Source organism: Rhincodon typus, chromosome 21 (genome assembly GCF_021869965.1).
Source record: "Rhincodon typus isolate 14 chromosome 21, sRhiTyp1.1, whole genome shotgun sequence".
Taxonomy (NCBI): Eukaryota; Metazoa; Chordata; class Chondrichthyes; order Orectolobiformes; family Rhincodontidae; genus Rhincodon; species Rhincodon typus.
The window spans coordinates 19204606-19231294 of record NC_063352.1 but is presented as its reverse complement, the minus strand read 5'-3'; the positions used below and the strand labels follow the sequence as shown (position 1 = coordinate 19231294).

At 40.0% G+C, this 26689-nt stretch overlaps 1 protein-coding gene and 1 non-coding gene across 2 annotated transcripts in view; one reads left to right on the top strand and one right to left on the bottom strand.

Annotated features, from left to right (window-relative positions):
- Positions 1 to 26689, top strand: part of cyth3a (cytohesin 3a) — a 77555-nt gene that overhangs the window by 10492 nt on the left and 40374 nt on the right. The gene's annotated exons all lie outside the window — the stretch shown is intronic.
- Positions 6479 to 6551, bottom strand: trnak-cuu. The gene has a single exon. It is a non-coding gene; the product is annotated as a tRNA-Lys (tRNA).

Here is a 26689-nt window from a genome sequence, read left to right as displayed (position 1 = left end):
GCGGGAGGAGGAGAGGGAGCGAGAGGAGGAGGAGGAGGAGGAGAATGGGAAGAGGGAGAGAGAGGAGGATGGGGACAGGGAGCGAGAGGAGGAGGAGTGGGGATCGGGTCAGGGGTTGTGGGGGAAGAGGAATGGGGACCGGGGAGGGGGGTTGGTCTGGGAAGTTTAGTGTCATGTGAGGAGGGGTGGTTGGTGCAGAAGAGGTGGGGGATGGTCATGCGGACCAAGTGACGGATTGGCACTGCAGCCCGTTCAGTGGCCTCTACTTCAGGACAAGCATCCCACCCCACTGCAATAACAGAGGCCATTCTGGAATCTGGGAACAACATTAAGTTTCCTTCAAACTGCTTTTTTGATTTTCTTCTTCACTCCCTCTCCCTCAGTCCCTCCAGTTGCATTACTGTGGGGTGGACCTATTGTCACTTCCACCGTTTCTCTCTACAGATACCCCTGTGTTTTATCGAGAGATGCAGGCTGACATTGGGGACGGTGTCTCTTGGAATGTATTTGTCTCCCAGTCAAATAATGGGCATCTTATCCTGCTTTTTAGTATTTATATTGTAACAAGCGTGTTGCTAATTAGATGTGTTGCTGCTGTCAATGTGCTATGTAAATACGTTAAATGTGCATTTGACACAAATGTCTCTGTAACCTCGTACAATTGTTGTAACCGTATTCCCTGCTTTGCGAGGAGTGTTTTTAAATCTCAACTCTGAGTTAAATTGTAAAGTTTTCCCCCATACTTTGCTGCACCAGTATGACTTTTTCAAGGATTAACAGTGGTAATTTAAACTTGCCGGGTTCCAGATGGAGCTCACTTTTTGTATTGAACTCAAACGAGGCCAATGTGTTTCATTTTCAGTATGACTGTCGTAGTTGTACTGTAAGCTGTTATTGTCCAAATTAAGCAAGAGACGTACAATCTACAAAGACTGGGTATTAAACCTTGTTCATAATACAATTTGATCAGTCATTGTAACTAGATACCTTTTAATTTTGAACACACATGGTGGTGAGGATCCTAGGGTGACAGGTTTACTGTAACTTGCCCCAAATTGCCCTTCACGAACATGAACGTAGATCATGCAAACTAATAGATTGTGAAGAGCATTTGAGCTAAATCTTGTTGCCTCCCACCATCTAACTCCCACTTTCCACCATAGGTGGATAATGACGAGGATTCTTGGGTAATTATTTTCCTTCTGTCCCATTCCTCCCACTCTCTGCATAAGCTTGGAGGTAGTCAATACCAGTTCTAACCTCCTCCCTTCCTGTAGCCTATACATTACAGTTAAGTGTGAATCCACCTGCTTGGAATGGTCTCATCAAGGCCACACATTGTTTACTGTTTCGTCATGCAGTTTGGGAAGGAGAAAATTGGTAACTAGCTTCAGGGTAGGTGAGAATTGTAAAATGTGACAGCACTGATCGAGGATAGTTAACTTATCGTGCTTGTGTTGGGTTAAATCTGTTGAACATTGTTTAAATCTGCAGGATACACTTGCAAAGCGATGAGCACAGGGAACTATTCAGAGTTATCTAATTGGGTATTGTTGTGCTCTTTAATCTGTGTTCCTGTGGCCTTCAAATGTTCATTGTCTTCGTGCTGACAGTGTAACTATTTTTGCAGGATTCTTTGAAATGATCTCATGGCAAACTTTACAAAAGGCTAAAATGTTTGGTGTAGTTAATTTAATTTTCGTGTTTTTCTGATGCTGACTTGTGGGATTTATTTAACATTCCAGGCTGACCATAAATGCCATAAAATTGCATTGTTGCATTCTCCACTATGGAATTTTCTGAGATTGTTGCACTGTCATTCAGGTTTCTTCATACACACTCTCAGCAGCTCAATTTTGACAAGGTTCACATCGTTTTCCTGGAAAATCTACACTTTGAGGGCATCATTCTTTTGGCAAGTGATTCATGTGTTACCTATTGTCACCCTTTGCTATACTGTTCTCCATTACTGTAAGCTCACGGTTTACCTTTGGAAGGCCCAGTGGCAATCCCAACAGGCAACTGACTGATTACTCATTTGCTTATTGTTTTGGGACCTAAGTGATAGTGCGGATAAGATGTGATTTTTACTTCCATCCCATACAAACAAAAATACTCACCAGCCTGTTTTTAACATAATTTGAGTAGCATGCATCCTGTTTCCATGCATTTGTCAAGTGACCAACTGCCCATATGAACCTCCATTCTTTGTTTTTCAAACGCAATTTGCTTTCTTCTTCCTCCAAAGTAATCCAGTCAAGAATACATTCAGCCAAGGACAGTGTGTACTTTAACCTCTTGCATCCTACTATATTTGCAAATACAGCTAGCCAAATATATGAACTTGGCATCCAACTTGCAATTGCCAATTGACACATAATTTGTGAAGTGTAGGCACAACCTGATGAGCCATTTCCTAGGATCATATGGGTTTCCTGTTTTTTTTTTCTTTTTCCTGAACATATGTGAAAAGTAATTCCCATGATTTCATTTCCTCTTAGTACAGTTATCCTCACAATCACTTTACTGTATAAAATTTTAATGTTTATCTTTAGATTCTTTCCCTCAACAGCAGTCTATTCTAACTACCTTTGTTTACTGACTCTTATTTTTATACTGTAATTGTTTCATTTTGGGCGTGAGGGATTGGTATTGGAGTAGGAGTCGGGGAGGGAAGAGACAAAAGTTACTAATCAGTGACTGTTGGCAGCCTTATAATGATTTGGACTGTGGTGCTGTCACACATGAAGTGTCTAGTTCCATCCCTTGCTTAAACCTGTGAATGAATTTCCTGTTGAACTAAAGCTCAAATTGTATTGTTGTTTTCTGGTAGATTTGTGCAAAGATACGTGTGTGTTGCCTCCACATTTATATTATCAACATGCTTGACATATGAGTGACCTGTTGATATCCACACAGATTAATACCTTACAACATGCCATCTTGAATTGCTGCAAATTGTAATTTTGTCTAAGTAAAATTGTACTTTTGAAAATTTTTAGTTTAATCTAATATTATAAAATACTTATACTGCAGCGAGAAGTGGCTGCATTTGGAAACAGATCTAAGATGTGCTTTTCAAGAGAAGTTAGGTTGACTGCTGGTCTGTTTTGCTTTTGGGGTTAAAATTATTTCATCAGTGGAAGAATCCATGGTATTTTATTTTTATAGAGTTGGCAGGCATCTAAAACTAAGATTAACTTACCAAAAAAGAAGGCATATATTTTTCTTGCGTCTGCACAAGCAACGTGAGTTGAGCTTTTGGCACTGTTTAATGAGGGGAGAAGATGTTTTTCAAGAAATAGTGTCGACTTAAATAGTTGAAAGAGACATGCAGGTACAGAACGCAATTGTGGCAAGCTAGATGTCATATTAAGAAACTTGGGGAGTCTCACATTTGATGGCAGGATGGAATAACTGCAAAGTATATCAAAATGGGTGGGATATGGATGTTTAGCATTTATGGTCCATCTGTGATAAAGTGACAGAAGGTGGAGACAATGGCTTACTAGGCTATTTCAGAGGGCATTTAGGAGTCAAGGACAAAACAGAAATTACCAGAGAAACTCAGCAGGTCTGACAACATCTCCAAAGAGTTTTTGTGTGTTTCAGATTTCCAGCAAGAGTCAGTCAAATCGAAACGTTAACTCTGATTTCTCTCCACAGATGCTGCCAGAGCTGCTGAATTTTTCCAACAATTTCTGTTTTTGTTTCTGATTTACAGTATCTGCAGTTCTTTGTTTTATGAGAGTCAAGCACATTTGAAATAGGTCTGGAGTCACATATAGGCTAGATCAGATTTCCTTTTCTAAAGTATGTTAGGGAATCTGGATTTTTTTAATGAAAATCTTGTGGCAGCTTTTTACTACAGATTTATTTAATTAACTGAGGTTAAATTTTTCAACTGTCTTTTTGGGATTTGAGTTCAATTCTGTATTATTGGTCAAATCTCTGGATCACTAGTTGATTTGATGTTACCATTCTGTAATCGTACCTGGCAGGACTAAAATACCAATGACTTTTCTTGTAAAGTTGAAGTAGAATCTGGAAGCAATTTATGTAGCCATGAGCACGTTAGGAATTTTAAAAACTGAGCTTGAAACATGATCATTGAAATGAGAATTCTTTGTTGTAAGGAAAAGTGCAAAATTGAGATGGGTAACCTATCTACTAGCTTTCTCAGATAAGTAGCCTCCCTTGCTGCTCAGTGACAGCCCAGTTGGCTTGGTGCAGATAGAACTTGAGTGGAAAATGTTGCAGCAGCAATAATTCCTCCAGGACTGTGATCAAGTCATCCTGGAGTTGAAGAGTAGAGTATCCATGTGTTCTTGAAGTGGGGAATGTCTTACTCATAGATGGCTGTGCTGTGATTTGAAGTGGGCCAGAGGAGGAGGCAGAATTCAGAAAAAAATCAGTCCGTCTTTCAGAAAATAAAAAAAGGGACTGAGGCAAGCACTTCACTGTATTGTCGTATAATGTATGTAGCTGTGAACCTAAGGGACTTTGAAGACCTCTTTTCTGATGGCAATCCCGTATAACATAGAGAAAGGAAGGTAATTATGCAATAATTTAAGTGCGCCAGAGAGTAATTACTGGAGCAAAAGATATTAACAAAACAAACCATTAAAGTTGCTGTCCAGAAACATCTGGAAAGGATAAGAATTAAAATGTTTAGATCTAAAAAGGACACAAATAACTGCTACATATTACAATCTTATAGTCTTATATCAATGTTTTTCCAGGGAATTCCAAGTCATTGATAGGGTAGGAAAATGTCTTGTTGCTTGAAGGAATGCATGAGGGCAAAACATCTGACGGTACACAATAGCATATTCAAGATAACTTTATAAATAAAACACTTAGGGAGTAAAAAGAACAATTGGTGAATTGTAATTACAATGGTCACTAGGGAGAATATACAGCTGTTTATATGCGTGGGAGGGAATTGGAGGGTAGTTATGGAAACTGTATTGGTTAGCAATGATTCGTGGAGCCCCAGAGGATTCTTCACTTTTGGTTTTCATTATTTTTACTAATGATTGCCATAAGGATTTTATAATTTTGAGCATCTGAAATTGTGATGCTTTAACCTTGAACATTGAAATCTATTTTTGTCTGCGTTGTGACATCTGTAAACAGAGGGTGGGAAAGGAGCCTGCTTGCAGACTCTGGTGGATTCCATTGGAACACCAGGGGTTTTTTGGTCTTCCATTCCCACCCTTCACTCTTTCTTTCCTCAATCTCCCCACGCTTTCGTTCCATTTGCCATTTTTCCAAGATGGGTGGCTGATATTTGAAGTTGAACAGTGCAAGATCATAATTGTAAAACATTGGTTGTGTTGTCATGTTGATCTTGCTTGTTGTGACAGGATACCTGTATTGATGCAAGGGCATTTCCACAACAACAATGTTGCATGGTAAAACTATGTTTATTTCTCTAAACACAAAGTTTCTGTGAGGCTGTGAAGACCAGTTTGTGTACAGACCAAGTTGCAGCAATTTTTTGTTCATGTTGGGGTTATGTTCCATTTAGAATGTAGAACAGTATAGGCCCTTCGGCCCATGATGTTGTGCTGAACTTTTACCCTAAACCTAAGGTCTAACTAACCTCCACCCCTACCTTATACTATCACCCATATGTCTATCTAGTAGCCACTTAAATGCCCCGAATGAAGCCGACTCCACTACCCTCTCCGGCAATGCATTCCACGCCCCCTACCACTCTGAGTGAAGAACCTACCTCTGACGTCTCCCCGATATCTACCTCAACTCACTTTAAAACTATGCCTCCTTGTAATAGCTACCTCCACCCTAGGAGAAAGTCTCTGGCTGTCTACTCTATCTATACCTCTGATCATTTTGTACACCTCCTATCAAGCCACCTCTCATCCTTCGTCGTTCTAAAGAGAAAAGCCCTAGCTCTCTCAACCTCTCCTCGTAAGACCTTCCCTCTATTCCAGGCAACATCCTGGTAAATCTCCTCTGCACCTTTTCCAACACTTCCACATCTTTCCTGTAATGAGGCGACCAGGACTGGACACAATACTCCAGATGTGGCCGAACCAGGCTTTTGTATAGCTGGAGCATAACTTCACGGGTCTTGAACTCAATCCCTCTATTACTGAAAGCTAACACACCATGTGCCTCCTTAACAACTCTATCCACCTGGGTGGCAGCTTTCAGGGAACTGTGGACATGAACCCCAAGATCCCTCTGCTCCTCCACACTGCCAAGAATCTTTCCATTAACCCTGTATTCTGCTTTCAAGTTTCTCCTTCCAAAATGAATCACCTCACACTTTTCAGGGTTAAACTCCATTTGCCACTTCTCAGTCCAGCTCTGCATCTTATCAATGTCCCTTTGTAACCTAGAACAGCCCTCCGCACTATCCACAACTCGACCCACCTTCGTATCATCCGCAAATTTACTAATCCATCCTTCCACTCCCACATCCAAATTACTTACAAAGAAACAAAGACGCCCAGCATGGGGCCCGATCCCACGACCCTGAGATTAAGAGTCTCATGCTCTACCGACTGAACTAGCCAGGCTTCAGTTTGATTGTTATATTTTGTTTGCTGTGTTTTCATTGTGTAACAAGCAACATTTGCATTGTTTGAGATCTCCCAACAAGAAACAATACAACTATCTCCCCTTTGACTTTCAAAGATATTCCATCTGATGTTTGGGATAGATGAATGAAAAAGATGAGGGCTACTGCAGTTGTTCATTGATTATGTGTGGGACAGATTTACACAGCTGGGACATTAAACCAAGGCCCTTTTGCCATGTAGAGTGGGTGGAAAGATCTTGTGCCACTTGTTAGGATCATAGAATGTTTACAGTGCAGGAGAAGTCCATTCGGCCCATTTCCCGTGCCAACAAGAAATTCAGCAAGCCCCACTTAGAATTCTTACAGTGCAGAAAGAGGCCATTCAGCACACCAAGTCTTGCACCGACCCTCCCACCCTGACCCAGCCTCCCACCCCTATCTCTGTATCCCCGTATTTGCTGCTAGTCCAATTTGCTGCCAATCCACCTAACCTGCACATCTTTGGATTGTGGGAGGAAACTGGAGCACCCAGCAGAAACTCATGCAGACATGGGGAGAGCGTGCAAACTCCATATACTCAGGTCCCTGGTGCTTTGAGGTAGCAGGGCTAACCACTGAGCCATTGTGCTGCCATGCACTTCTCTGCACTTTCCCTGTGACACTGCAAAGATTTTATCATCAACTATTTATTGATTCTCTTTTTGAAAGTCATGATTGAACCTAAATGCACTATCCTTTTAAGGAATGTATTCCAGTTTGATTTGCTGCATTTATGGTTTTGATTCTTTTTCCCAATCTATGTCCTTGATTCTCAACCCTCATGCCAATGGGAACAATTCCTCTCTTCCTATCTACTCTGTTTGGGCCTCTTGTGACATTGAACACCTGTATCAAATTTCTTCTTGCTTCTCCTGATTTTTTTCTTACAGAGAACTATTCCAACTTCACCCACTCATGATGAAGTCTGTCACCTCCAGAACCATTCTTGTAAATCTTCTCTTGTCAAGAACAACAGAGTTCTCCCTTGTATCCTGGTCTACATTTATTCTTCCATTAACATCACCAAAGAACAAATCATCAAGATGGTTAGGTTCCTGTGTTTTCCTTTCATTACAGCTGTGACTACACTTGCAATTGCTTTATACATTAAAGGGCTTAGATATGTTGTCAATGGGACTAGATAAATGCAAGTTTATTTTGTTTGATTTTTAGTATTGGGCTGCAGCTAAGCAAAGCCACCTGTTGTTTTACTTGCTGCACGTTTTAATCTTGCATAATTGCCAAAGCTTACAACAGGCTGGCTGTGCCCTATTTAGACTGTATGATGGTGATGCTGTGATGAATATTGCCAACCGTTGACCTTATGGGAGTTCCACCCTTCCGCAGATGCTTGAATGTTTGTTTGTTTTCATCATCCGTGTCTAATAGATGGTGTTAATTATTACACAGAGAGACTACATAAAATTTTGTCTTGTAAAGGTGCAAGGCAGTGAGAACAGTTAAGTATCTTGGATGCACTTTGTCCTATTTCCATTTTTGCCCTTCCCCAATTCCAGAAATAGTAAACTCCTGTTTTTTTTCAGAAAAAGGTGAGTTGGAATAACTTTGAAAAGTAGAAAAATTTGTGCTAAACCTTTATCAAACCTTGGTTAGAAGACACCACATACAATTCTAGTCACCAGATTATGAAATGGATACAAAGGCGCTGGAGAAGGTCCAGCGAAGGTTTATAAGGATCAGAAATGTTTGGGTATACACATGAGAAAGAGTGAACATTTTGGGTAGCAGTTCCCGTTTAGGAGGAGGGAGAAAGAGAAGGACAAGAAGGGTGACCTGATAGTGGGCTTTAAAGTGATAAATTTTGATAGCATAGCTATAGTGAGAATGCTTCCACTTTTTGGGACGGGGGGACCATGACTAGAAGCTATTTATGTAAGATGGTCACCAAGGAAGCAACCATTCAGAAGCAACAACTCCACTCAAAGAATGGTGAGAATGGGGAACTCAGTATATCACAGGAAGTGGTTGAAAAAATAAAGCTTTGCTATGATCTCAGCTGATGGTAATACTGGACAAGTAAGATCCTACAGTGAAACTTGACTTGATAGATCAAAAGTTTAAGTTTTGCTTTTGCTTACAGTGCTGATTACTAATATTAACAGGAGGTTGCCAGTGTTGTTTAGCACAATGCAAGTATTTTACACAAAATAGTCAGTCAAACAACACCAAAGAGGCCCTACAGCCTGTCGAGTCTGTGGTGACTTGTCTACACTTATCTCACTTCCCAGTGCTTTACCAATAGCCTTGAATATTATAACATTTCAAGTGCTCATCCACATGCCTTTTAAAGGTTGTGGTGTTTCCTACTTCTGCTGCCTTCGCAAGCAGTGCTGTCCAGATTTCCACCAACTTTTGGGTGAACAAACTTTTCTTCAAACTCCCTCTAAACCACCTGCCTTTCACCTTAAAATTATGTCCCTACTGATATTGACCCTTCAACTAAGGGGAGCAACTGCTTCCTATCCACCCTGTCCATGCCTTTCATTACCTTATACATCTCAATCAGGTCATCCCTCAGCCCTCTTTGCTCTAAAGAAAACAACCCAAGCCTGGCTGACCTCCCTTCATAGCGAAGGTGCCACAGCCCCGGCAACCCTCCTCTCCAAGCTTTCCAGTGCAGTCACATTCTTCCTACAAGATGCAGTTCAGATCTGCACAAGTTTAGCAAAAATCTTAATACTAACAGCAAAATAAAGTTTCAACCTATTTTCCTGTAATATCTTTTACAAATACCAGTCCAAGAAACATGTCAATCCTGTCTCTAATTTGTTACTTAGCTGGCTCTTACCAGTGCTGAACAACTTGAAAACATCTATGTAAATTTTCACAGCTTGGAGACTTCACAAAATAAAGCCCTTTGGCAATGGTGAAAGCTTGATTCTTCTGAATTGCAGTCAGTGTAAACTAGTGATACTTGGTATATTTTCCTGTAAGTCGTAAACTCAGTGATATAAACATTTAATCTATTCATGCAACAGGTAGTTTGCTGGGCATTTAATTGAATCACATGATTTCTTGGAAATTACGTATTTAGGTAAGTATTCCAAATGATTTTTTGACTTCTTTAAAACAAAATTACCTTCACAAAACTGAATCAGAAAAAAACTGTCTAGTTTAAAAATCCATATCCCCAAATGATAATGCTATACACATTTATCACAATAGGTACATTTAAGGAGAAGACTGCAGTAGTTTATGAGCATAAATTTAGATGAAGAAAGATGACCAGTTCAAGTGGAGCATAAATGGCAGCATGAAATGATTAGGTCAAATGTCCTCTTTCTGTGCTTTACATCCTAAGACTTTTTCAGAAAGCTTGCCTTAGACAGTCGTTAGGACAAGGATTGTCACCTTTTAACACCAGTTGTTGAGTGAAACACATAATGGAAAATTGGGCATAGAATGTTAATTGCCTCTGAACCTGTTGGCTTTTTCTTCTGTTTCAGTCTTGGTCTTTTAAATGAGACATAAAACTGTAGCCTTGACTGCTCTCACCTGGGCATGAAAGATCCCACGACATTACTCGAAACAGAGCAGGACAGTTCCTCCTAATGTCCTAGCCAAATTTGTCATGCAATTAACAATAGATTTTCTGCGCACAAATTGGCTGCTGTGTTTCCCACATTATAATTGGGATCACTTCAAAAATTAATAATTGGTTGTGATGCACTGTTAAAACATCTGGTAGTTGTGAAAGGTGCTATACAAATCTGTTTTTCCTTTTAATCTAGACTGCTCCATTAAGCATTGTTGGCAATGTTTTTTTTCTGTGTGGTTCTACATATTAGTTTGTGTGGACCATTTAGAAACTGAGTGGTGGTGATATGGTAAGGACAAAGTATTCCTGTTGCAAGGAGGGTTGGTAACCAGAAATCATTAAATTTAGTCTGGCCAACAAAATAACAAAATAAATCTATTTTAGTGTAAATTGAATTGTGCGATGCATGCTACAAATTGCATGGCTTTTAAAAGAAAAGTTAAATTATGAAAATGGATTCTCTTTGTGAGCAGTAAGGAAACATCAAAATTGAGTGTAATGGATTACTTACTATTTTGTGGTAAAGCTTTCCAAAAGATAAGACAAGGATTGTTGACACAACACAATGGGCTGTGCAGCCAAATACTGAGTGCAAATCCACAGATGTAATATTGAGGCATGGCTGAGAAAGATGGTTCTCATTGTGCTTGTAAAAAGATATTTCCATAAGAGCATGATGATATGCAGATTAGAACACAAAGGGATGTCTGTCCCTCACTATTTGTTTCAATTTAGGAAAATGTAGAATAGCCCCATCTGTTCAGTATATTTCTAGAATTTTTTTTGTTGGAGCATGGATAGTGTGTAGTGGTTGTGTTACTGGGTGAACAATTTGGAGGTGTGGTCGAATAATAAGGAGCGTAGGAGCACAAGATCTGCTAGGGTAGCTTGACAATATAATTTCAGTTTAAAAGAAAAAGGCGACCATAAATTATTGGATTATTGTCAAATGTGAACTTAACTATTACCCTTTTCAAGGAAGGAAAATTATTGTCTGTTCACAGTATCAAACTGCCACAGTGAATCAAGAAGAAAGCCCAGCAGCCCTCTGAGCAGCTACGGATGGGCAATAACTGCTGGCCTTGCTAGTGACACCATGTTCTGAGAATGAATATATGGAATAGGCTGTGGCCACAGTTAAAAGAAACAGTAGTTTGTGTAGTGTTTTTCACGTATACCAGACATCTCGAAGGATTTTGTGGCCAATTAATTTCTCTTGAAAATGTGATCATTTGTCATGTTGCAGGAATCACAGAAGCCAGTTTTCCCATAGCAAGTTCCTGAAAATAGCGGTGTGATAATGACCAGGCAGTTCGGTTTTGGTGGTGATTGGGTGAAGGATTAACTGTCAGTTTCATGCATATCTGCATCCATTGAGTGCCTGTGATGCAGTAGTAGTGGCCCTACCTCTGAATCAGGAAATCTGGGTTCAAATACCACCTGATTCAGAATATGCCATAACCTCTCTGATGTGGAGGTGCTAGTGTTGGACTGGGGTGTACAAGTACCTGTCTTCTGTACTCATGAAGACAGCCTCAGCCATAATCTTGGGTTCATGTTGCACTACATGTGCCCCCACCACATTGTTCTGTATCTGTAAAATCTTCTTTACTGTGCTGTTTTGACACTATCACCTTGATGAATTGTCATGATCTCTCTACCTTAATTAGTTTGTACAGTTTTGGATTACTTATTACTTAGCTCAGACCCTTGATATGTGACTCATGTATCTATTATATTATTCCAGTCGTTTGATTTGTCTCCAGCACCACCCTATTATAAATTTTTTGTAATTATCTCTCTGCCTCATTTAATCGGATTATAGGTTGTCCCTTCGCTTGTTGTCCAGCTGTTAACACTTTACTCACACCATCTGAAACTCTTGATCACCTGCAGAGACCTATTATTCAGCCTGTCGACACTCCAGTCACACTGTTTGTATGATCTTTTGATCTCTCTGCCCGTTGATCTCTCTGCCTATAAATTCTGTGCCTGTGTGCCTCTCTCTCACTTCATCTGATGAAGGGGCAACACTCTGAAAGCTTGTGATTTGAAATAAACCTGTTGGACTATTACCTAGTAACCACTCTGAACAGGTTAATGTTGAAAATATCTGTCCCTGTGTCCAATGAGCTGTCTAGGTTGAAACCTTCTGAAACTCACTGTATTTGGATACACAAATATCATTTCGGCTGTACTGAAAGGAAGCTGTTTCTTAAAAAAAGTATGAACAATTGCAGGAAGATATAGAAATGATGGGTTTGATTCCAAAAAAAAAAGTCAATTTTTATGATAAATCATGAGTTTTGTGAAATTTGAGGTGCGTCGGCAGGTGTGGGGGGAGGGGATTGGAAGAGTTTCGGAGAAGAGGTGGTGACGACGAAGTGGTAACATCCTAAACAGTAACATAATGTAATTTCTTTTTGGTACCAGTTAATGAACCTTCCAAGTTGGATGTTTTGCTTGACTTTATCCTTCAAGTTTCTGATGCCGTTTATAAATGATTTGTGTGTGTGTTAATGTGTATGATATGGTTTATGTGATCCTTCTGGGTGACTTAAGTGCACAAGTTCAGCAGATTTGCACTTTTGCCCACAATAGTGCGACTCAATGCACCCATTTCAAATTTAAGTTGTTTTTGCTATTTTTAGTTTGGGTGGCAACTTTCACATCTTAAATGCTTTTACAGTTTAATGCAGCATGAGTAGTGCATGAGTAAAGTCCTTCTGGGTCTGTAATTTGTACTAAGACAGACCTTGGCATTGTCCTAGAATTGAAAGGCCTCATTGTGTTGCCTAACTGACTGGAACCTGAGCCTTTGCATCCAAATAGAGTTGGCAGCCTTTTTTTGGAGCTCCCATCACATGATCCCCTACCTTCAAACAACAACATGCCCCTAATAAAGCATCTTTTTCGCCATCTCCGATGTATTTGTTTAAGGTCCTTGTGAAATTATTTTTCTGAATTGTGACAGAAATTCCTTGAGACTTTGGAGCAGTCCTGAAGGGTTGGCAACCTTGTTCATGAAGTGCCAATTGCTGATTATAGAAGTGAGTCTTAGAGAAGGGCAAAACCCCAAACTCATTGTTGCTCTCCTGCTGTGCCTGTAGTTGCATGTTGAAGAGAATTTCAAGCACATTGAAGTGAAATGGAGACTGTAAATATTGTACAGCAACAGGTTTCCACCATTTAATTAAATCACCTCTCATTCTTCTAAACTGCGGTGAGTAGAGTCCCAACTTGTTTAGCCTTTGCCCATTGTAGTCTTAACCCACTCAGGAATGTGCAGGCTAGGTGGATCAGCCATTGATAGAGGGCTAGGTCTGGGTGGGATGTTCTTTGGAGGGTCTTTGTGGACTTGATGGACCGAATGGCCACCTTCCACTATAGGGATTCTATGGTTCTGCTTGAAGTTTAAACTTAATGCAGCATTATTTTTGATATAGATTTGATGTCGCATTTAAAATGTATATCTTTTAAACATATCTGGCTCCACACACACTGTTACACCAAAATATTAAGAGAAGTTATTTTTATATATCCACAACTAATTCTTTCTCTTTCCGTCCTTTTTATACTATTTCTTACCCTTTTCCGTGTCTTTCTCTGGCTCTTGCTGCCTTTCTTTCCACTCCAACCCACTTCCACACTTGATCTTATTTTTGTTTTTTTCATTGGTTTTGTAGAATTTGGCCAAGGCTGCTTTAGTAAGCTCTGGGGTGAGGTGGTGGAGGGAGGAGGGATGTTGGGGGTGGGCAGGGAGGGGGGTGTGGAGAGGAAAAGAAAATCAACGTGTGGAATAACGTGCACAGTTTAATACTGTGCTCACTGAGAATTTAATTCTGTGCCGAGCTGTTGAAGGAAAGGGTGGGGTGGGAATAAATTGCATAACGGGTCACAGGATGTTAATCCAACTAGATAAGCAGGAACTAGGTGGTGCTTACTACATGTTGTACTCTGTTGCAATGACCATGCTGTCAGTACTTGCAAATTTCCTATAGTTCCAGTGGGGTGAGGGCAAAAAATCTAAATCTGATAGATACTTAGGTTTCAGTAGGAACATAACCAGTGTGTTATCTTTCCAATGATATTTCAGATTTTCCACTGATCACTGAAATAATCTGAACTCTAATTAAACCCAATAACCAACAAAGGGTTCCATCTGAATCCATCTATTTCTACCAACTTGAGTGTCTGACTTAGTTATGTTTTTGATGCATCTAAGTCTGTTACCAGGAGCAGTTTCTCTACATACAGCTCTAACATCTCTCAGGCCTATAGCTAATGTTGCGGTGTTGCATCTCTGTATTGGATTTTTTTCTGCATCCTCTCCCCAAAAAAGCAGCCAACTGACATGGACTGTTCCAGTCGTACTCCCCTCTAACTTCAATCAACAGTGACTTTGCTGTGACTGAGAGTCTATAATCTCAGCTGATGCTCCAGTTTAGCATTGAGGGAAAGCTGCAGGGTCACACGCTGTCTTTTGAAGATGTATTAAATCAAAGCCCTGATTGCTGTCTTAGATCAACATGATTCTGTGCTACTCCTTGGATGAGCAAGGGTGTTGGCTAAAACAGTTTATCAAATCATTGTCACATTTCTGGGGGCTTGTGTTTTAGCCATTACGACAGTGACTACACTTCAAAAGTACTTCACTGGCTGTAAAGTGCTTTCGGATGCCCTAAAGTTAGAAAGTCACTGTGTCAATGCAAGTTTCTTGGTATCCACTGTGTTGTTACTTTTTCTGTTCCATTAAAATCTATCTTTTAATTACTGCTTAACTACCCTCTAGAATTCCTGTTACTTGGCTGTCTTTTTATCACTTTAAATAGCCTCACTCTTTCTTTTGCTTTGACCTTGTTGCCACCAACTTGGACTGCTGGAAGACCAGAAGACAGCATTATAATTTTCAGAAAATAGTCCCAATTCCTGATCTCACTGATGTACTTTGAGTCATAGTCCAGCAATGGCTCAAGTTCAAATATCTCATTCTTGTTTTCAGATCCCTCTGGAGTCCCATCACCTCCCCCTCTCCCTATCTACACTTTCAGATATCTATGTTTCTCCAATTTTGGTCTCTTGTACACATTTCCAATTTTGATCACTCATCAGTGGTGGCTAAGCCTTCAGCTGCTAATTCCGTCCCTAAATAAACGTTGTCTCTTAACCTCTCTCTCCTCCTTTTAAGATGCTCCTTAAAATCTACCTCTGAGCAAGCTTTTGGTTACTTGGCCTGGTATCTCCGTTTGCGGTTCATAGTTACGTTATGTTCGATAACCAGTCCTGCGGAAGTACTTTGGAATGTTTTTATATGTTAAAGGCTGTAATAAAATACAAATAGTTTTCATTGTGGCAGAGAAAGTCATATATCCACTATAACAACAGTTTAACCAACATGAATTGTATTTAGTGGGAGGGGTATTATTCCTGAAGGAAATTAGTCCTGGCAGCACTTAAAGTTGAGATAAAGCTGCTTTTGTATTGGTCTTGTTTTTATTACATTTGAGATGAACACCGCTAACTTCAGTTAACTTGTCTCATCATTAGAAGTGTGGGTTTTGTCATTGAGCTTAGTTCAATCTCCTGGATTGCCAAAGAGGGTAGTCTGTACCTAAATGCAAAGTAATGTAAAGAATCTTGCATGAACTGTGTACTGCTATAAAGTATGGTATCATAAAGTTCAAATGAAGCCAGTGGCGAGAGTGAATATCTATAACTTTCCTGCATCTTTCCATGGAGAATTCTTTTGAAATTGTTTGTCTCAGGGATTGTAACAGATGGCTTGCTTTTAGAGTTGGGAGAAAATTATTAGTCAAAAGCCTTACTGTTAATACAAAATCATATCAGGACATTAAATTGGGAGTAATGAAGTGAACTTGAAAGAAAATCCACAAGCCACACTTGTTGCTTGATCTGCAAAATACACAAAAAAACTTTGTATGGCATTTACATAGCATCTTTCCTGACTCAAGACGTCCCAACTTGATTTGCAGCCATCTGCAAACTCCTGCAAACAATGGTGTAATAATGACCAGATAATATATTTTTATATGATGTGGCTGAGAGATAAATATTGACTGGGGTGCTGGATAAGGCTCTGCTCACCTATGGATGAGATTGCTTATGTGCACCTAAGATGACAGACCTGAACGCTGCCACCTCCGGCATTTCTCCAGCACTGTACTGAATATTTGGCCTTGGGATTGTGTTAAAGTCCCTGGAGTTGAACTCTGCCAAGTGTGACACACATTGAATCAATGCTTGTAACCATGATGTATTAAAGTTTACTTCATTGTCTTTCCAAAAACTGAACTAAAAGAATTGAATACAGTACTTCATTACATTGGCTTACTACTGTGATGGTGCCCATGTCCTGATCAAACACTCCATGTCAGAGACCCCTTTCTGTGGATTTAATTTGCAGGGAATTAGTCAGAATACAGGAAGGGGATAATCTTTTTTTGTTAACCTTTTCTTCAGAAGTAGACTCAGATGTTTTAACTTTTATAACATTTGTTTCCATTTGACATACCTCCCTTCCCCCCACCAACAAAACAAAGCAATGCTCCATTCTTTAACTTCCTTGTTTTCTTCCCGCACATAAAGACCATTGACAATTTAATCCATGTAAAATTGCTGTTTCCATGAATTCAGGAAACTCTATTGGGTGAGTTGCTAACCCGGTTTCCTTTGTAATGTCACATTTTATTCTACCATAGGGAATAGACTGGTTTCACAGGCAGTCAGTTTAAAGCAATGCAGCAGTGACTACAGTTCACATAATGTGTACTGCACTGCCTGTAAAGCACTTGAGCATCCACATGAATGGATTTTCTCTTGTCCTGTCATTCATGCACACCAACTTCTGCATGTGGAAAGGTGAGAAGCTCAAAAGCATGGTGATCAGTAAACTAATTTTTTTTTGTGGTGGTTAATATTTTTCCTTCTGTATTTAAGGTCAAACATTAGGGTTGAACATGTTAAGTACAGAAATTCCTGAAGGAATGATGGTTGTAATTGGTGTCATTTTCCAAATTGTGTTAAATTTCTTGTTGGCAATTTTAATAAAGTTGTGCAATTGACTCATTAGACCAAAAGAACAGTGTTTTGATCATTCCATTCAAAAAAAAATACAACACTGCTTCTAGAGAGGCTTAAGGTCAACTTATTGCATCATAGAGAGAATCTATCTCCAATGGTTGGGGAAGCTTGTAACAAGGGGACACAACCTTAAAATTAGAACAGGGTGATGTCAAGAAACACTTTTTCACATAAATGAGGGTCCCGATCCGAAATGTCAACTTTCCTGCTCCTCTGATGCTGCCTGGCCTGCTGTGTTCCTCAAGCTCCACACTGTGTTATCTCTTCACATAAATGGTAATCTAGACCTCTCCTTTCCAAAAGCTCCAGAGAGTGGTGGGTCAGTTGAAACTTTCAAATTTGAGACTGACCTAATTTACTTAACCTGACTTAACTAACTAAAATCACGAGTGTTGCAAAATCAAGGGTCAGTTTGGTCATGATTATCATTGAGTGGTGGAATGGGCTCAGGAGGAAGGAGAGGCTACTCGTATCTTAGCTCACAGATTAGCTTTGTGAGCTATTTGCTGAATGACAGATGAATGCCATGGGAGCTGGTGGAAGATGTTCATCATTCTTGTTTCTTATTAATGCATGTACAATACCCACAATCTGGCTGTCCAAAAACACGAAATGTTTGAGAACCAGAAAAATTTTTGTAGTAGAGAACTTCACCGTTTGAGTCAATGTGTATCGGCTTTGCTCGAGAAAAGAATATTTGAACCAGAGCAGCCATGCTCTGACATGCTTTTGTACACTGGGTTATCCTGAGCGTTTCTTTGAGGGTGCCTCCACCAAAAAATCTATTTGAATAACTGCACATATTTGAAATGGCCCACTGTCCTGTGACTGCACAACCTGAACATCTATTGGCCTCTGTCCTGAGGGTACCAGAGTTATACATTGTGCCTGTTGTACTTTTAAGGATCACAAACTGTTTAAACTAGTTTAAAATATCAAGTGTTAGTGACAAGTAACTGCTCTGATTAATAGAAGTTGGTAAACTGTGCAAGTGCAACATTTTCTTAGAATCACAGAAGAATTTTAAGATGGTTGGCATTGGACGACGTATGAAACTTAAATCTCAAACCAGACCCCAAGACCACCATTTCTGGCTTTAACAGAACGGTGAGGGTGGCCAGTCACTCCCAGGAAGTATTTTCCAATGATGCACAACCTCATTTTATCTCTCCCAGAGACGGCTCAGTTTCTTTGCTTCAGGAGGCAGTCAGTGGCAGTGTGCTAATGCCACAGGATTAGTAATCCAGAAACCCAGGCTAATATTCTGAGGGCACCACAGCGGATGACATTTGAATTTAATAAAACCTGGACTTAAAACCTAGTCTAATGACAACTCTGTAGTCAGTGTTACTTATAATAAAAACCATTTTGTTTCACTGTTGTTCATTTTAAGGAAGCAAATCTGTCTTTACCTGGTCTGGCCCAATGTGACTCGATACCTACAACAATGTGGCTGATTCTTAATAATCCACTGAAAAGCTACTCAGTTTAAGGGCAATAGACTGAAAATGCAGTCTTGCTAGCAATGTCAACATTCCATGCAAGAATAATAAAAAAAACCAGTTCACTGATGTCCAATTTAGTGACCCATTACTGTACTTGGTCTAACCTATAAATGATTCCAAATTTGCAACAATATGGTTGACTCTTACCTTTTCAGAAATAGCTGAGCAGGGTGCTCAGTTCAAGGGAAATTATAGTTGGGCAATAAATTCCAGCCTCACCAGGACTGCCCATATCCCATGAAAGAATAAAGAAGGAAAGAGGAAAGCTAATCGCTAAAGGAGAGCAAAGAACTCTTCTCTTGCTAGTTCTGCAACAGGTTCCCTGACTACTCTGGATTCAGGAGCCTCCAGACATTTCCCTGCCCAAGTGTCAAACAAGTCACATTGCAGATGGGGCACCTGTCAGTGAGAAAAAATATGCACTGTTGAGTTTTCAACCCATACTCCCAAATTTTTTGGTCAAACTCCAGACCTTTGCTTGGAAATCCGACTCCAATCAAGATTGGGACCATAGACAGTCAACATCCAGTTTTCTTTTGAAAATGGACTTTAATGTTCCATGATTTTCTGTGGAATTTCCTTCTACCACACTTTTCAGATATTACATGCTAGTCTTAACCCTCTGTTTGAGGCTTCCTTGTTCATTCTGCTTGAGTGAAATTGTAACAAACGTGAAAAGAACAGGTTGGTGATTTTGCTATAAGCTGGACCTGATCCACTTATATTAAGGAATTGTGTGGATAATTTGCATTTGCCTCTTCAGGTGGACCTAAAAATCTTCTGGCACAATTCTGAAGAGGAGTGGGAGTTTGTTTGTCCTTTAGTCACTGTCATTGTAGCTGATTATGGGACTTTGTTTGTTTGTTTGTTTGTTTGAACTTGTATTCAAATTGGTTGCTGTGATTCCTATATGCACCAGCGACTACACTTCAAAAGTATTTAATTGGCTGTAAAGTATTTCAGAATTTTCTGAGAGTGTGTAAAAGACTATGCAAATACAAATCTTTCCTCCTTTGATTTTTGCAATTTGAAATGGTAATATTTTAGTTTTAACCTGCTGCTTTTACAAGGTGTCAAGATGTGTGGCAGCGCCAGTGTAAGTTCTCTGCTCTGTGAAACTATGTTTGTATATACAAATCCAATTTAATGTCAGAGGCTGGAGGTTGCTCTTAAAAGAAAATTAGGATAGCTTTAGCATTTAAGGAGTTTCAATTAGAAATAGCTGGTAAAAAGAACTTGCTCCTCTACATGTAGAGGGTATTATTTCATGTGAATTTTGAATAGTTGTTAGAAATTTTGTTGCCATGTTCATTTGGAATCATTACAATATGTGCTGTGCAATGGTTTCCTGTGACCATGAGAAATTTAAGCATTTTCCCCCACTTATTTCCTGCTTTGGCACTTTTTGTGATTAGCTGCATCAAGCTTATGGTTTACTTCAGACAGACTGAAGAGAATGTTAAATGTTGCTCTGGTGTAGTTCTGGTATTAGGACAGAAAAGGGATCAGATGTACTGCCTTGCACAAGTATATTGTTCCAGTAAATATGAACAGTGGGGTGTCATAGGTTTTATTTGAGAATTTTCCAAGAATAAGAAACTATCAAAGTATTTCTTCTCTGAGCATCTGGCTTGGTCCCATCTGGTATTAGTGTGAATGATAGAAAGGAGAATTTATAGTGTGTATGGGCTTACTTTTTTTTAATAATTCCCACCCCAGGTGACTTTTGAAATTGGCTCTTTTTTTTCCCCCAACTTCATTATCTTTCTACACACTGACTCTCTTCTTTTATGTGGAATACATTCAAGGACATGTTCCAGATTTTCTGCAAATTGTTTTACAATTGGTGTGATGCAGTAGTAACCTTTCAGTTAGAAACAGATTCCTGCACAACTGCCTAGTAAACCTGTGTGTGTGTGAGAGTGTGTTGTTATTTTGAGTTGTTCACTGGCCAATGTCCTGGCTCACTCAGCACAAACGGCCAGTAGCAGTGAGTTGCTTAGAATTAGATGTAGGACAATGAAAATATGAAAAAATTCTTGCAGTTATATATGGACACAAAATGAGAGGTGTCCTCTCAGTAGTGATATTTTGTTTTTCATCCTCATTAACTTATTTGGGTGATGCATTCATGTAGTAAGATTGGCTTCTGCATTTATTTTGATGTGTAAGGTATTTAGATTCACAGAAGCAAAATTAAAAGGATTCCTCAGTATCCTCAATAATTATCAACCCCATTAAGCGTGAAACTACAGCACGCAGGGACATTAATTTTGTAAATACCACAGTATTTAGATTGATACAAGACAACAATGAATGTTTTCTTCAGGATAATTGACACAGTGTGTACAAAAAGCCATCACCTTAAAACACCTTTGCAGATTGGTGGGGTCCCATTTAATGCATTTCCAGTGCCGATTCCCAAATTTGCATCTTTTAAACAAACAATTACTACCCTGTTTCTAGTGCATTTCAGACCTTAAATTTAACAACTGACATTGTCCACTATAATAACATCCACTTCAACCATTCTACCTGTATCTTGAATGTTGATTTTATAAGGTGCCTTTTGTGGCCTCCGGTTGTACCAAAGAGCAATATAGTCAACTTGTTACATTTGATGTTTGGTCACAACTGTGATGTAGAAAGGGCAGCAGCCAATTTACACACAGCAGGCTCCCACAAGTAACAATGTGACGTTGACCATGTTTAGTTTGAATGATGAATATTAACTCGGGACGCTAAGAAAATTTCCCTGGTTGTCATTTTGAGAAGTGTCTTGGGATTGTTTATGCCAACCTGACAGGGTAGATGGGGCCTTTGTTTGAAATTTTAGTTTATTTAAAAAAAAAATTCTTAAAAAAATCCTGTCTGACTAATGTGTAATGAAATGTCTTGATGTATTTGGGGAATTTTTTCAGATAAACTGGGGAAATATTTACAGTATGTGCACACACACGCACACACGGGAACAAATGTAAGTATACATGTGAGACGTGTGTTAAAGCGCATTGTAGATTTAGCATAGGGCCAGAACAAATGGAAATGAACTGAAACAATTGGATGTCAGGCTTTGGAATGAGGAGGGAATGTGGCCTTAGGCCAAGGAGAACATTTGGATATTTCCTGTTTACTTGCATCCTTCCACTCTGTCAGCTGAGCCAAGTTCTCAAAGAGAAAAAGTACTTGGGACCCTAAGTAACCATTGAGAATGAAGCCTCTAACTTGCCAATCAGTCAGCTTTATGGACCCTATTTCACAGTTGCTGTTTAATGTGTTATGTATGATCTTCTTCCAGTTTGGGTAGCACCTAAGCTGTGTGGATATGGAAGCATAATTTATTTATCTTTTCAATGCCTATTCAGAGTGTCACAGGTTTAAAAATCATAGAGTGTTCTGTTTCCACTTTTTAAAAGGGTTTTTTAAATGTTTGTGTGCAATCACAGCATTTTATTTGATTTGCTAAAACCAACCTTTGAAGTATTTTGGGAGGTGTATTGTGTTAAAGGTACTTTATGGCAAATCTCTCTGATGGGTGAGTCTTGAAGAGGATAAATTTTAAACCAATTTTCTACATTTGGAAATATGCTCAGAGGAAAGTCCAGTTCAACAAATGGCTGATTTCCCTCTGTTTCCCAATGCTTGTCCTCTATTGAAATTGCTCTCCCACCCCTTAATGTCTGCTACGCAAGGGATTATCTTCAAGCTATTCAATATGCTTGAGATTTAATTAGATGTACCATAATTAAGCTGTACAGAATGGTAAACAGATGAAATGACTTTTAACATCATCATCAAATACTGTACACATCTAAAGATGTCTATGTTTGTTTTGAAGTTTAATTTTATATCTATTCTGGGTTAACTGTGCTTGGCATAAATGTGCTGAGGTGTAGTCTGTATTTCATAGGATCCATTAATAAAATTAAGTTGTATACAGATGGGGAGACTTTGAATAAAATAAAAATGTTTATTGAAGTTTCAGATTTAAGTGCAATTTTCTGTGGCTCATTTATATTACAAAAAAAACTAGCATTCGTAAATTCATAGAATATATTAGCAGCATAACAGTTGGCCCATTGTGCCTATGCTGGCCCTTTGGAAGAATAATCAGTTAGGTCCATAGCCTTGCACTTTTTGCTTCCAGGTATGTATCCAATTCCCTTTTTTAAGGTAACTATGTAAACATGCTTCTCACCATCCTTTCCTGCAGTGCAATCATATCATAATTTGTCATGTTTTTTCATAGAGTCATACTGCACTGAAACAGACCCTTCAACCTGATTCGTCCATGCCAGCTAGGTTTTCTAACCTGAACTAGGTCCATTTGCCTGCTATTGGCCCGTAACCCTCTAAACATTTCCTATCCATGTACCTGTTCAAATGTCTTTTAAATGTTGTAATTACTTCCTCTGGCAGCTCATTCCATACATGCACCACCCTCTGTGAAAAAGTTGCCCCTCGGGTCCCTTTTAAACCTTTCCCCTCGCACCTTAAGCCTATGCCCTCTAGTTTTGGACTCCCCTACCCGGGGAAAAGGACCTTGGCTATTTACCTTATCTATGCCCCTCATGATTTGATAAACCTCTATAAGGTCATCCCTCAGTCTCCTACCTTCCAGGGAAACAAGCCCCAGCCTATCCTTACAAATCTAAACCTTTCAGTCTCTGTAACATCCTTGTAAATCTCTTTTTTTCATCCTTTCCAATTTAATAATATCCTTTTTTGTCAGCAGGGTGACCAGAATTGTACACAGTACTCCAAGCGTAGCCTTACTAATATCTTGTACAGCTGTAACATGCCGTCCCAATGCTAAGGTTATAGTACGAACTGAATGATATGAATGTAGATTAAAACTTTCTGAAGTAATTGTTTGGAAGTATGGAACTTGGGAATTGCTAGGAAAATGTACCACCAGGAAGATGAGTAGGCATGGGCAAGTAGTGCAGGAGTCCCTGTGGCCATTTCCCCCCTCAAACAGTTAAACTGTTTTGGATACTGTTGGCAAGGGTGGGGGGGGGTGGAATGGCCTCTCGAGGGAAAGCAGCAGCCAGGTCAACGGCACCACGACTGGCACTGTTGTACATCAGGGAGGGTCAAAGTGTAGGCAAGCAGTAGTGATAGGGAACTCTATAGTTAGGGGAACAGGCATTTCTGTGACTGCAAGCAAGACTCCAGGGTGGTGTGTTTGCCTCCCTAGTGCCAGGGTCAAGCATGTCTGTGAGCAGGCACAGGATATTCTGAAAGGGGACGGCGAGCAGCCAGAGGTTGTGGTCAATATCGGTATGAATGACGTGAGTAGAAGGGGAATTCAGGCAGTTAGGTAGGAATTTGAAAGCAGAACCTCTTGGGTTGTAACCTCAGGATTACCTCCTGTGCCACATGCCAGTGGGGCTAGGAACAGGAAGATAGTGCAGTTAAATACATGGCTAAAGAGTTGGTGGAGGAGGGAGGGCTTCACGTAGGTGGATCATTGGGATGTCTTCTAGGGTAGGTGGGTCTTGTATAAGAAGGACAGGTTGCACCTAAACTGGAGTGGCATAAATATCCTGACTGAGAGGTTTGATAGAGCTACTCTGGAGGGTTTAAACCAAGGAAAATGACCGAGGGGGAGTTAGAGACTAAGGCCAGTAGGCTGAGAGGAAGAACAAACAGGGAAATGTTGCGGGACTGACGGTCTGAGATTTATTTATTTTACTGCGAGGAGTATGACGGGTAAGGCAGATGAATTTAAGAGCTTGGATTAATACATACAACAACAATGTTGCGGTTATTACAGAGACTTGGTTGAGAGAGGGACCAGACTAGCAGATTAACATGCTGGGATTTAGATGTTTCAGGCGAGATAGAGAGGGAAGTAAAAGAGGTGGGGGAGTTGTTTTACTGGTTGGGGAGGATACTTTGGAGGGCTAATCCAGCAAGCCCTTATGGGTAGAGTTCCGGAAAAGGACGGGTGCTATCACTTTGGGATTGTGCTGAAGGTCCCCCGATAGCCAGAGGGTGATACAGGAACAGAGATGTGGACAGATTATGGAAGAATGTAAAAATAACAGGGTTGTTGTGGTCAGTGGTTTTAAACTTCCCCTGTATTGACTGGGACTTGTTTAGTGCCAAGAGCTTGGATAGGGGGAAGCTTGATAAGTATGGGAGGATGGTGGGGGGGCAGCGGCTAGTGGTTTTAGCACTAGACTATTAATCCAGAGACCCAGATGATGTTCTGAAGATCTGAGTTTGAATCCCAGTATGGTAGGATTCCAAAATAAATCTGTCATTTAAAGTCTAATGATGACCAAGAATCTATTGTTGATTTTCAGAAAAAACCCAACTGGTTCACTAATATCCTTTAGGGAAGGAAACTGTCATCCTTACGTGCTCTAGCTACATGTGACTCCAGACCCACAGCAATGTGGTTGATTCTTAACTGCCCTCTTGGAAGGGCAGTAACAGCTGGCTTAGCCAGTGATCCCCTCATCCCATGAATGAATTAAAAAAAAAAAAGGACAAAGGAGGGAATTTATGTTTGGAGCCAGGGAAAGTGGATGAAGTCCTTTAATGAATATTTTGCATCAGTACTCACAAAGGAGAAGGACGTGGTAGATGGTAAGTCATGGGAGGGGTATGTTGATATTCTAGGGCATGTCAGAATAAAAAAGGTGTTGGGTGTTTTGAAAAGCATTGAAGTAGATAACTTCCCAGGATCAATTCCAGAATGCTGAGGGGGCCAGGTGAGGAAATTGCTGGAGCCTTGTACAGAACCTTTGTATCCTCTTCAGTCACAGGAGAGGTCCCAGAGGACTGGAGAATAGCCAACATTGTTCCTTTGTTTAAGAAGGACAACAGGAATATTCTTGGAAATTTATAGGGCGGTCAGCTTTACTTCAGTGATGGGAAATTATTGGAGAAGATGTTTAGGGATAAGGTTTTACTTCCACTTGGAAAAATATGGATTTACTGGTGATAGCTAGCATGGCTTTAGCAGGGAAGGTCCTGTCTCACAACTTCGTTGAATTTGTTGTGAGAAGGTGAAGAAATGATTGAGGGCAGAGTGGTAGATGTCTCTATGCTTTAGCAAGGCCTTTGACAAGGTCCCTTATGGCAGGCTGTTACAAAAGGTGAAGTCATGTGCGATCCAGGGTGAGCTGGTAAGATGGATACAAAATCTGCATGATCATAGAAGACAGGTAGCAGTGGGAAAGTGTTTTTTCTGACTTGAAATCTGTGACCAATGGTGTTCTGCAAGGCAGAATCCTTAATAGCATCAATATACAGAGGCATCTAGGCGTACAGGTCCACAGTTTTCCTGAAAGTGGCAACACAAGTATATAAGATGGTTGAGAATGCAAGTGGCATGTTTGCCTTCATCAGCTGGGCTTCAAGTGTAAAAATTGGCAAGTCATATTGCAGTTGCATAGAACTTTAGTTGGGTCACATTTGGAATATTGTGTATAGTTCTGGTTACCACACTACAAGAAGGATGTGGAGGCTTTGGAGTGGGTACAGAAATGGTTTACCAGAATGTTTCCTGGTTTGGAGGGTATTACTATGAGGAGAGATTGGACAAACTTAGTTTGTTTTCGCTTGAATGTCGAAGGATGAGGGATGATTTGATAGATGTTTACAAAATTATGAGAGGCAGCTGATGAAGGGTCTAGGCCTGAAACGTTGACTCTCCTGCTCCTCTGCTGCCTGACCTGCTGTGTTCCTCCAGGTCCACACTGTATCGACTAGAGGATGCAAGTTTAAGGTAAAAGGGGCTAAATTCAAAGGAGATGGGAGAGGCAGATTTTTTAGAAGGTAGTAAGTGTCTGGAAATGGCTGCCAGAGGAGTAGGAGGCAGACATAACAGGAATGGCATATTGACCGATATATGAACAGGCAGGGAATAGAGGGATATGGGCCGCTAGAGGCAAAAAGTTTTTAATTTAGAAAGGC